This window comes from Diaphorina citri, unplaced genomic scaffold (assembly GCF_000475195.1).
Source record: "Diaphorina citri unplaced genomic scaffold, Diaci psyllid genome assembly version 1.1 scaffold1061, whole genome shotgun sequence".
NCBI lineage: Eukaryota > Metazoa > Arthropoda > Insecta > Hemiptera > Psyllidae > Diaphorina > Diaphorina citri.
The window spans coordinates 25,369-37,262 of NW_007378490.1; positions in this window are offsets into that span (position 1 = coordinate 25,369).

An 11,894-nucleotide genomic window follows, 5' to 3' on the forward strand; every position below is an offset into this window, starting at 1 on the left:
CCTCATAACCTCGGTAACCATGTACTACCATCTACGTACACACCATCCACCTATGTGATGATGATCAGAAACGTGTGATCCAAGATCCTTCGCAAATGAAAATATTTTTGTTTTCTTGAGTGTTTCTTTTTCCTTTCCCACTTACCTATTTTACGATGCCACTCTTGTCATCTACCGTTATTCCTTGTCACTGTTTGTCACGGGTTTTATTGCGTAATAAAAGAACCAAAAGCTGGGTTTCATGGACATCGATTTATAATATGGTTTTTCAACATACCAATCGTCACGTCAAACTTGCGTCATCTAGAAACAGTGCGTTGGGGTTTCACGAGAAATGAGACAGTATCTCCCAAAACACCGTTGAAATGAAGGTATTTTATTTGCAAGAATATTAGTTTATGTTTGGATTTTGTGTGTAGTCACTACTCACCAATAATTGACTTGGATTTTTCCTTATCCTAATGGCTTTTTTTCTAGTTTTTTATTTGAAAATTCACTCGGTATCATTGGTCGCAATTCGTACGCAGGCTGAGACTTCTCGCTTGAGAGAACTGTCGAGTGTATGGTCTATTAGTCAGATAGTCCGCATGGCACATAATTAATGTCATGTGAGAAGAACTACGTGACTAGTCATCCTTCGTAGTCCATCATGATGATCCTATCCAGCCAGCTCCAGTCACGGCTGTTACATATCAACGTGATGTTACGTGGCCCTACACGGCTTAGCAGCCAGAGCATATCGAATAGTTAATTAGAATAAGGGGCGCCTCCGTACAACATAGTTGATATCAAAACTTTAATTATTTTGGGACCCCCTAGCGATATCAGAAAATCTAATAGATGTTTGGTAGAGAAGATGGAAACGGTTTCTGTTAATGATTTCGCACATGACCCTATACACCGCCATGGCGAGGATTGAATAGCCGCAGAGAAAACCGTCTTGACTACTGGGTGGATACGTTTGGAGAGTCAACGTGGCTCCTTCGGTGCTTCGGTTACACCTTCTGACAACAGTATGTCAAATATCATCACTTTAATAAAATATATTGGCCTCCCACTCTAATAGAATTACGACCTGGGTCATTAGAAACGCTGCCAGATTTCGACTACTCTGGGGAGACGAGAGCTTGGTGGAGGAAGTGGGGGAGAGGGACTGTGAGAAGAGAGAGGAGTTGGAGGGAGGAAGATAGGAGAGGGTTAACTATGAGGAGAGGGGGAGATATAAGCAGGGAGAGGAGGGAGGAAAATTCGTGTCAGGGCGCAGCATATGTTTCACTGGAAATCCTTGCGGGCACAGGAGATGAGCGAGGGTTAAAGTTGGCACATACAGGGTGGATTTCACCAATCTTCATGGTTTGCACTTGGAACGTTATTAATTATTATTTAGATTTCCTTAGCACCTCTACTTTTCCATTTCCCTCTTCCATTTCTTCCTCTCATCATTTCATTTTCCTTTATTTTCTTGTTTTCCCCTACGCCTTCTATTAGTTTTTCCATGTTGCGTTCAATTTAAAATCATCAATTTTATTCCAGCTTTTCTTTTATCATTGCCAACTATTATAAAGTGTTTTAAAATAAATGCAAATAATTATTGGTATAATTATTTAGAAAAGAATCTTCACAAATTAAAATATAAATTTTAAAAGACAATAAAATTGAGATTCGACATTCAACTAAAGAAAGTTTGGTGAGCTTTCGGGAATACTCAGATTCCCATCTTCAGACCAAGATCGCAAGAGAGGTGTTGACTCTACGAGCGCTGGAGTTGAAGTCTACAAACACTTCAAAAACGTCTTTTAAAATTTATATTATAAAGTGTTTTCTTTTGCGTCTTTGAGTGCTAACAGTGTTTTCCGTATTCATGTCCCCAAATTAACTACTTTTTTAATGCAATTATTTTCAGGAAATACGAATCTGGTCCCGTTGTTCTACTTGGAAACTTAAGCTATCAACAAAGTTCAATAACAGCCCTTTTTCCACTGCCTGATGTGTTAACTTGTATTTCACGATGATTTTCTCATGTCGACTTGTTTTTCACATTTAAACATCACAATCATACGAGAAGTAGGGGGTGGGAGGGCGAAAGCTTTTGCCAGTCTCTCTCGTGGGATAATTGAATGGAGGGGAGAGGGGGAGGTTGATGATGTGACCCTCCTCATCCTTACTAATCCGTTTATCGTCATCAACACGAGCTTGCCTGGCATCAAGTAGAGGAGGCATATGTCTCCCGTTCTATCGAGTTACCCACCAGACGTCAAAACATGGTTTGGAGAAGGAATAATTTAATTCAACCGGAGCAACCGGCAAAGAAGGGGTAGGGTGTCCTATGTTTTTCAGGCCTGCATTCATGTCCTGAGATGAGGGGGTGAGTGTTTGCATAGTTATTAACCTATGACCAGAGCGCCAGGGTCGGGGGTTTCGAAAAACTGTCCGAAATTTGTTTTTTCCTGAAATCCCCGCCCTTTACACTTTTCCAAACGGGGTTTGTTGACAAATTAAGGAAGAACTTTTTCTAAATTGAAATAGTTCTAAATTTCCCACTATTGATGCGCATATTGAAATTTTCTCTAATGGGGGAAGAAAAGAAGGCTAGCCCCTTCTCAAGCCCCCTATATAGGTGCGAATAAAGGTGCTGAGTGCTTTACCAATACATTTTCCTTATATGTACAGTGTACACAATATGACTTCTATAAATATAAAAAACAAGGAGAATATTTTTTTCATAAATATATCCACATGTGTGTGAGAAACATATGAATTTATATGGTACATCTACGTCGCAGCAAACTCAGCATGTAATCAACCAATGAACTCGCTACGAATACAACACAACTACGAATACAAATACTATTACAGACATTGATTTGTGCACTCACTCACAGCAATTTTTATTCTATTTCACGAAAAGTAAATAATAAGATCCATTTTCGTACATCACAACACAACTACGAATACTATTACAGACATTGATTTGTGCACTCACTCACAGCAATTTTTATTCTATTTCACGAAAAGTAAATAATAAGATCCATTTTCGTTGCAACTTGCACTCACACACACAATATTTTCACAGATCACTGCCTCCTGTCTTAACTCGTGTGGAACCACTATCTATATTTCACTAGCTATAGGGTGCTACAGGAGTCCGTTTCGTATAGTTTTGCCGTCGTCGTCAGTTCGCTCTCTTCCTGCTTTCAACCTGGTTACTTGAAGAGAAATGACGGGGAATGAATAAAGGACAGTTAATCATTGGGCAGTATCGGGTACTATATATTGTTAGAGTTAACAAAAAAACAGCTTCAAGCTACACTATTGTCGATCGAAATCGCCTTCGTTCACACTACTTATAAGAAGAAATTTGAATAATTTCTTCTTATAAGTTGTGTGAAGACAGTATTGGGTACTATATATATTGTTAGAGTTAACAAAAAAACAGCTTCTAGCTACACTATTGTCGATCGAAATCGCCTTCGTTCACACTACTTATAAGAAGAAATTTGAATAATTTCTTCTTATAAGTTGTGTGAAGAAGAAGAATGAATTTGCTTACCCTGTATGTCTCTATTCAGATCTGAAAATTCGTGGCGCCCGCCGGAAGTCTAACTAATGCATCCTTTCTCTCTCTCTCTCTCCCTCCCTCCCTCCCTCTCTTTCTGTCAGTCATCTTGGTGTCCGCTTTCTCTCCTTCCATTTTGAAAATTCGCAGTCGAAACTCATTGGCTTTCAGTCCACTAAGATCAATTTTTTCTCTCATGGCCAAGGCTACAATCAGCGTTTAAACTCGGTTTAAGTTTAACTCTTGGATTAAGCAATTTGATTGGTTGATTTTAAAATTTTCATCCAATGAGATTGCTCAGTTATGGCCGCGGCCATTGGTGACCTTAATAGGTGAAAGAATTGTCCCCTGTTATGTCTAGATTCTGAAGACTCACGAGGCTGAGTCAGTTGTCCTCACGAGGCACCACCGAACTAGAAGCAACACCGTCGGGAATCGAACCAGGGACACCAGGCGTGCAAGCCCTAGAGTGATCTGTGTTACCGATTCGTCCACGGAAGTTGATATTGACGATAAAGTTTCATCTTCCTCTACCTCCTCTGTCTTTTCCCTAAATATCCGTTTATCCTCAAGTTACGTTGCCAGATATTAAACCTAATATACCTATAGACATTGGATAATGACCACAAGAAATAATGGTTGTGTATGTGTATTTATATCTGTAGCATGGCGTAGATCGTTATCCGTACAGTGAAACTGACGTGAGTCAGCAAAATCCTCGTATATTCTCAGCATAATCCTTTATAGTACTGTATCTCGTGGGAAGATGTGTGTTCTCCTTAAACGAAGCCCGTAATTCTAAGTTCTCCGAAAGCGAAGCCCGTCTACTATTGATTTCACCTTTTTGTGAAATTTTTAGCCAATCAGATTGCTCAGTTGTGGCCGCGGCCATTGGTGACCTTAATAGGTGAAAGAATTGTCTCCTGTTATGTCTAGATTCTGAAGACTCACGAGGCTGAGTCAATTGTCCTCACGAGGCACCACCGAACTAGAAGCAACACCGTCGGGAATCGAACCAGGGACATCAGGCTTGCAAGCCCTAGAGTGATCTGTGTTACTGATTCGTCCACGGAAGTTGATATTGACGATAAAGTTTCATCTTCTTCTACCTCCTCTGTCTTCTCCCTAAATATCCGTTTATCCTCAAGTTACGTTGCCTGATATTAAATCTAATATACCTATAAACATTGGATAATGACCACAAGAAGTAATGGTTGTGTATTTATATCTGTAGCATGGCGTAGATCGTTATCCGTACAGTGAAACTGACGTGAGTCAGCAAAATCCTCGTATATTCTCAGCGTAATCCTTTATAGTACTGTATCTCGCGGGAAGATGTGTGTTCTCCTTAAACGAAGCCCGTAATTCTAAGTTCTCCGAAAGCGAAGCCCGTCTACTATTGATTTCACCTTTTTGTCTTTTTTACAGGAGGCCATGGAACGGAAATTCTTCCCTGAGGTATCACAAGTCACAACTGATGATTGTGTTATCAGGTAAGTCGGGTATTCATGATCATATCAAATCCGCCAGTTGAAAATTTCAATCAGGCTCTATGTAAGGGCAGTCGCCTTTGAGCTTTTTTTGCTCTTAAATGTAATAATATACGAAAGAAAGGGCCTTATAATCTTGAGAGGTTCTGGAGGATCTACTGTCCATAGTCTTGTCAAAACAGAATACCATCTTTCGAACATCGTCCTATACTGACCAAATGTAATAATATACGAAAGAAAGGGCCTATAATTTTGAGAGGTTCTGGAGGATCTACTATCCATAGTCTTGTCAAAACAGAATACCATCTTTCGAACATCGTCCTATACTGACCAGAGATTGTTCTAATGTTTAACTTGATATTTCAGATTCTTCCCTGAGGCATCACAAGTCACAACTGATGATTGTGTTATCAGGTAAGTCGGGTATTCATGATCATATCAAATCCGCCAATTGAAATTTTCAATCAGGCTCTATGTAAGGGCAGTCGCCCTTGAGCTTTTTTGCTCTTAGATGTAATAATATACGAAAGAAAGGGCCTATAATCTTGAGAGGTTCTGGAGGATCTACTGTCCATAGTCTTGTCAAAACAGAATACCATCTTTCGAACATCGTCCTATACTGACCAGAGATTGTTCTAATGTTTAACTTGATATTTCAAAAACCTACAACTGAACTATTTCGAGTGATGATGAAGATTTGAAAGTTGAGGATGTCCTGATAGTCATCTTACTGATGGACTGACATTCAGCTCCTTAGTCAGATCCTTCCTTATTGACAGTCAGATCCTCATCATTAGCTCCTGGACCAGGATTCCTGGTTCCTATTATTAGAGTTCTAGTCTAGAATCCATCTGACATCTAGTTGAGTGGAAGAGCTGAATAGGTCACGAAAAGAACTTGTGACGTTTGCCAATTTTTTGGGAGAATAAAGCTATTGTGGGAGTAACAAATACTCGGAATAACAGTAATAATACTAAACAGTATAACATATCAATCGGTACAGATCGCATGGATAGTCTGGAATCCATCTGACATCTAGTTGAGTGGAAGGGCTGAATAGGTCACGAAAAGAACTTGTGACGTTTGCCAATTTTTTTGGAAAAATAAATCTATTGTGGGAGTAACAAATACTCGGAATAACAGTAATAATACCAAAAAGTATAACATATCAATCGGTACAGATCGCATGGCTAAACTGACATCTCGAGAACAATAGTTGAAGCTCATTTCCACATCAATAGATTTCTCACACGACCAAGAATCGGCAGTTCCGATCCCAATTCCGCGAATCCCCTAGGCCGGCGGTAGTTCATAAATTATTTCCTTTTTTTTTGCGAAATTTACGATCGACTTACGATTGTCTTTATCGTTTCGGAAACAATAGGGGATGTTTGGGATCTTGGAATGGTAAACAATAGGGATCTCTAGCGGACAATAGACCACACTGGGCAAACCTAATCGGTGTGTTCGGGCAGTGCATTATGGAAATTGGCCCTCCCCTCTTGCTCTCTCTGTCTCTCTCTCGCCGTCCTTTGTCCTCACTTTAGCTGGAAATTTGTTGTCAAACCAAGAGGTATTAACCCAATTGTGCTTATGTGTGTCTTCTCTCTCTCTCCGTCCTTTGTCCTCACTTTAGCTGGAAATTTGTTGTCAAACCAAGAGGTATTAACCCAATTGTGCTTATGTGTGTCCGAGAAGGGTCTTTGAGTTTATCTATCAAAATGCTTGTCCACACGCCTACAAACTGGCTCCAAAATTACAATGGTACGGACTTCGGGTGTACGGGTCCGGTTTTGGTAATCTAGTCATAGGACTCAAATTCTAAAGCTGTGTCAATCGACGGCCGTCGATCGATGTCTACTGAAACCGGCCACACTGCCTCTACACAATCTAGTCATAGGACTCAAATTCTAAAGCTGTGTCAATCGACGGCCGTCGATCGATGTCTACTGAAACCGGCCACACTGCCTCTACACGAGTATTCACTATATTGGTCTTCTTACTGTCAGCATTGTTTTCATTACAATATAACCAGGCGAAAGAATTGGCAGGAAAAATAGAGGAAGGCCAACAGTACTGTGGACTCAAAATCTCTATGAGTAGTAGGTATATTAACAAGTAATTTGACAAAAATATCCTAGATCTTTTTCTAGTTGCCCATAATGTCCGTGATGGAATAAAGTACATTTCAGAGTCCAAATGGACTTAGTAGTGATCCATCGTATGATTTTATTTTAACAAGGCATCTACCAAAGTCTTCAAATGTTGTACATTACCCAAACCAGTCAGTCATAGAGCAGCAACATGTCCCGTGAAATTCATTCAAGTATGATGTCTTGTTGAAGCGTTATCTGCCTTTATCTCTTGGAAACGAGATTCCCAAAAAGATTTTCGCCGACAGAAACCAAACGAAATAATTAGTTGAAAAAAAATGCATCCATGCGAAATAGTTTTGTGCAAAGGATTTCAAGGAAAAAACTCCTAAACCCTCGGCAGGACATTGATTGACGGCTCAATTCTCAATTTCGAGTTACCTGAGAAGTGCCTACCTTTGTGAGTTCTCAGAAGTACCTAGGAAAGGTATAAGTACCTTTTTTTACAAGAACCTGATGGGTTACTTTTAAAAATGTTCTTGTTTTTAAAAAGTAATGTTATTTACGATAGTATGCAAGTGAGTTGTAGGCGGCTTGATACTCGATGTCACCAGGTCACCTGGTAATATTCTATGGCATTGATCAATGTGTGTCTGTAAGAGTAAAGTAGCTAGTAATTGTGATACTTGGGTTTCAGTCTTGGACTTTTGGTGCCCAAGAACCCTGGGAAGAGATGGCGTTCTCCAATTAAAATGAAATCGTGTTGGGAAAATTTTGTAGGTAGTACAATATTTATAAAGAAGAGGAGAAATCTGTTGAGTGGTCAAAATATTGTTTATAGCTTCAGAGGACGTCCTCAATTTCAATGAATCTGTCAAATTTAAATACGTACGAGTATGTACAGTGTACATGTACACTATTTACCTGTATAACTTACAAGAACATCAAATAGTAATCCATGTCATTGATAGATAGGTATGTAATGTATTTTTTTCACGCCATCAATATTTTGTTAAATTGAACTAAAAAAGTAAAAATCCTTCATTTGCCACAAAAATTTCAATAACCAAAGCAGCTACGTACTAAATACCACCATAAAAACGAATCATTATAATGTCCTCTTCGAATATTGAGGAAAAAACAACATTTGGGTGCAATTTGGATCATTTACTTTACCATCAAATTAAAAAAAGGTCTTAAATTGGGGATTGGACCTGGAGTTTTCAATCATTTTATGGAGGGACACTATTACACTGTACAGACCTTTCTAGCATTATTTCAGTGTTTGGGTCCTTTATTTACTTTATCACGTTCTTTATGTGGAGTGTCAATGCGCTACCCGATGTCCCTTATGTCATGTTGACTCAATTTTTGGGTGCAATTTGGATCATTTACTTTACCATCAAATTAAAAAAAAAGGTCTTAAATTGGGGATTGGACCTGGAGTTTTCAATCATTTTATGGAGGGACACTATTACACTGTACAGACCTTTCTAGCAGAGTTGAGTGTTCAAGATATCCCTTGACATGCTGTGATACAGTGATAAGGAACTTTTCCAATTTCAATATGTCTTCCAAACCTCGGTAACCATGTACTACCATCTACGTACACACCATCCACCTATGTGATGATGATCAGAAACGTGTGATCCAAGATCCTTCGCAACTGGTTTTGAATAAGACATTTGGAGTTCATATTTTAATGAAGAAAATCTATTGTTTAACCACGAAATTGATCAAGCCAAGCTAATATCCGTACCTATACTTTGGTACAACAGTCAAATTTATGAAATTAGGGAACCCATGGCAATCACTCACTTGTACCAATCTGCAATCAGTGCAATCCAAATTCTACACAATACTTCTCCTAGATAATTCATAATTTATTGGGTGAAATTCTGATCAATAATACCTAAATCATCTTTTATTTCGTGTGAAATTTTTCTATTATTTTCTTTCCAGGGTGCGAAATTTTTATTGGGTCAGGTGAATAATCTGCCCAAATTTTAATCAAACAATCGAAATTTATGAAATTAACCCATGGCAATCACTCACTTGTACCAATCTGCAATCAGTGCAATCCAAATTCTACACAATACTTCTCCCAGATAATTCATAATTTATTGGGTGAAATTCTGATCAATAATACCTAAATCATCTTTTATTTCGTGTGAAATTTTTCTATTATTTTCTTGGTCGATTGACCGCTGTCGACTATGTGTGGACACAGCTTAAGGTCCGGGACTGTACTGCCTGTTTTGTCCCTTATCGAAGTTAACATTTTTCGACAACAGATTCATCTCGTCGATTGACCGCTGTCGACTATGTGTGGACACAGCTTAAGGTCCGGGACTGTACTGCCTGTTTTGTCCCTTATCGAAGTTAACATTTAAAATTTTACTACGTCGACCACTCACGTTCAGTTCCATGAACCTGTCGGGCAAAACTGGCATACAAAACCTGACATGAGATGCCTCATACACGCACGATTGCCATGAATGGGTTAAAGGCTTGGTCTTCTCTATTGTTTGGGGGACGATGAATTCCTCCTATTTGATATAAATGGGTTAAAGGCTTGGTCTTCTCTATTGTTTGGGGGACGATGAATTCCTCCTATTTGATATAATATACTACAGGAAGTATGCCTATTAGGTGTTAATGCAACAGATTTTGCAATACACTTGTCGTGCCATGCCAAAACCATTCCAAATGCAACTTGGGACCATTCGACCATTCTTCAATAAATATACATAAATATGTCTGATTCTGATCGTTAAAATTTGGCCAGACCAAATTACGAAATCTATGGAAGGGATAGGTTTTTTGGTTTGGTTTGGTTTAGGGAACTGTAACAACGGTGGTCTTATCGTCCCGAAAACGAAGAGGGAATGAGAACGGAATAGGAGAAACCCAGAGATTCTTCAATAAATATACATAAATATGTCTGATTCTGATCGTTGATCGTTAAAATTTGGCCAGACCAAATTACGAAATCTATGGAAGGGATAGGTTTTTGGTTTGGTTTAGGGAACTGTAACAACGGTGGTCTTATCGTCCCGAAAACGAAGAGGGAATGAGGACGGAATAGGAGAAACCCAGACGTTTCGAGAAGAAACCTTATCTGTGTAGGGTAAAGTTGGCCCCGAATTCAATGTCGTCATAGGTAAATGCAATTGGTAGTTCTGACATCTCCACTAATTTTCTCAAATAATTGAATTCAAATATACGGGGAAAAGAAATCGTCCTATCCTATAAATAAAACAAATCAACCCTTAATATACCCACCCACCCCCTTCCCACGACTTTCCCCCTCTTCATCAACTTGCCACAACAATTGTGAACATTTTCGTCCTAATGCAATATTTATTCGACGAAAAAGTAAGTTGAATTGTTCTCCACCTCCCACTCTAATAGAATTACGACCTGGGTCATTAGAAACGCTGCCAGATTTCGACTACTCTGGAGAGACGAGAGCTTGGTGGAGGAAGTGGGGGAGAGGGACTGTGAGAAGAGAGAGGAGGTGGAGGGAGGAAGAGAGGAGAGGGTTAACTATGAGGAGAGGGGGAGATATAAGGATAGAGGCGTAGGAATAAGCAGAGAGAGGAGGGAGGAAGGTTCGTGTCAGGGCGCGGCATATGTTTCACTGGAAATCCTTGCGGGCACAGGAGATGAGCGACGGTTAAAGTTGGCACATACAGGGTGGATTTCACCAATCTTCATTTTAGCCCCTAACAGCCTGTTAGCTTAACAGCCCTGTTAAGCCTTTACAAATCAAATGGAACTTAACAGGCTTTTGGCTTAACATGCCTTTTAGGGACTGAAAAAATATTGGTTCAATCCACTGACAGGTTGTAGTTGAGGGACCAACCTCGGTGGTTTAGTGGCCTTCTGATCCGGATATTGACAGTTCGAGTCCAAGTCAAGACATAAAATTTATACAAGTGTGCCAAGAATTGAAGAGAGTTGCACAGGATCGAGAGGAATATAAAAGAAGAACCAACTTACTGATTCAAAATTTCAAACTTATGAGCAGATTGTGACCTAAGAGATTAATCAGCGAACGACATTTGTGACAAGCTTTCATCATGTTGCTTGAGAAAATAAATAAACAATCTAACGAGATTTTTTGGTGATCTTGGTGATCTTGTGATAAGAAGTAATGCAAGGGCTTGCAATAAAGTTCCAAGCTGGATATCATCCCAAAGTACTAGTGAGCTAATCTTGTAGCACCATCCTGTGATTTTTTGGTGATCTTGGACAAGGAAAGTAAGAAGTAATGCAAGGGCTTGCAATAAAGTTCCAAGCTGGATATCATCCCAAAGTACTAGTGAGCTAATCTTGTAGCACCATCCTGTATGGAAATTCTCCTGTTGCTCTAGATATTTTTTCTCGTGAAAAGTAATAATAATGAAATGAAAGTTTGTACAATTGATTGCAATGTAATAGAATGCAATTTGATTAAGTCCCTCACCAGCTCTTGCCAAATACAGGGTGAATCTTGTAGAGGAAATGTGGGACTTGGTCTGGAATAACGGCCGAACCGTCGTACCTTCTGGAAACAGGGCCCAAGGATATTTTTGATCTACATAATTTATCCAATCTCTGTGCCAAGTTCGAGCGACTTTGGCTGAAAACTAAAGACTGCCTTTTTATTTTTATTTTATAAGTTTCCATTTATTGGTTTTTCAGAACAACTCCCTCATCAAATAAATTGTTAACAAATGGTATACCCATCTGAGGAAATGTGGGACTCCC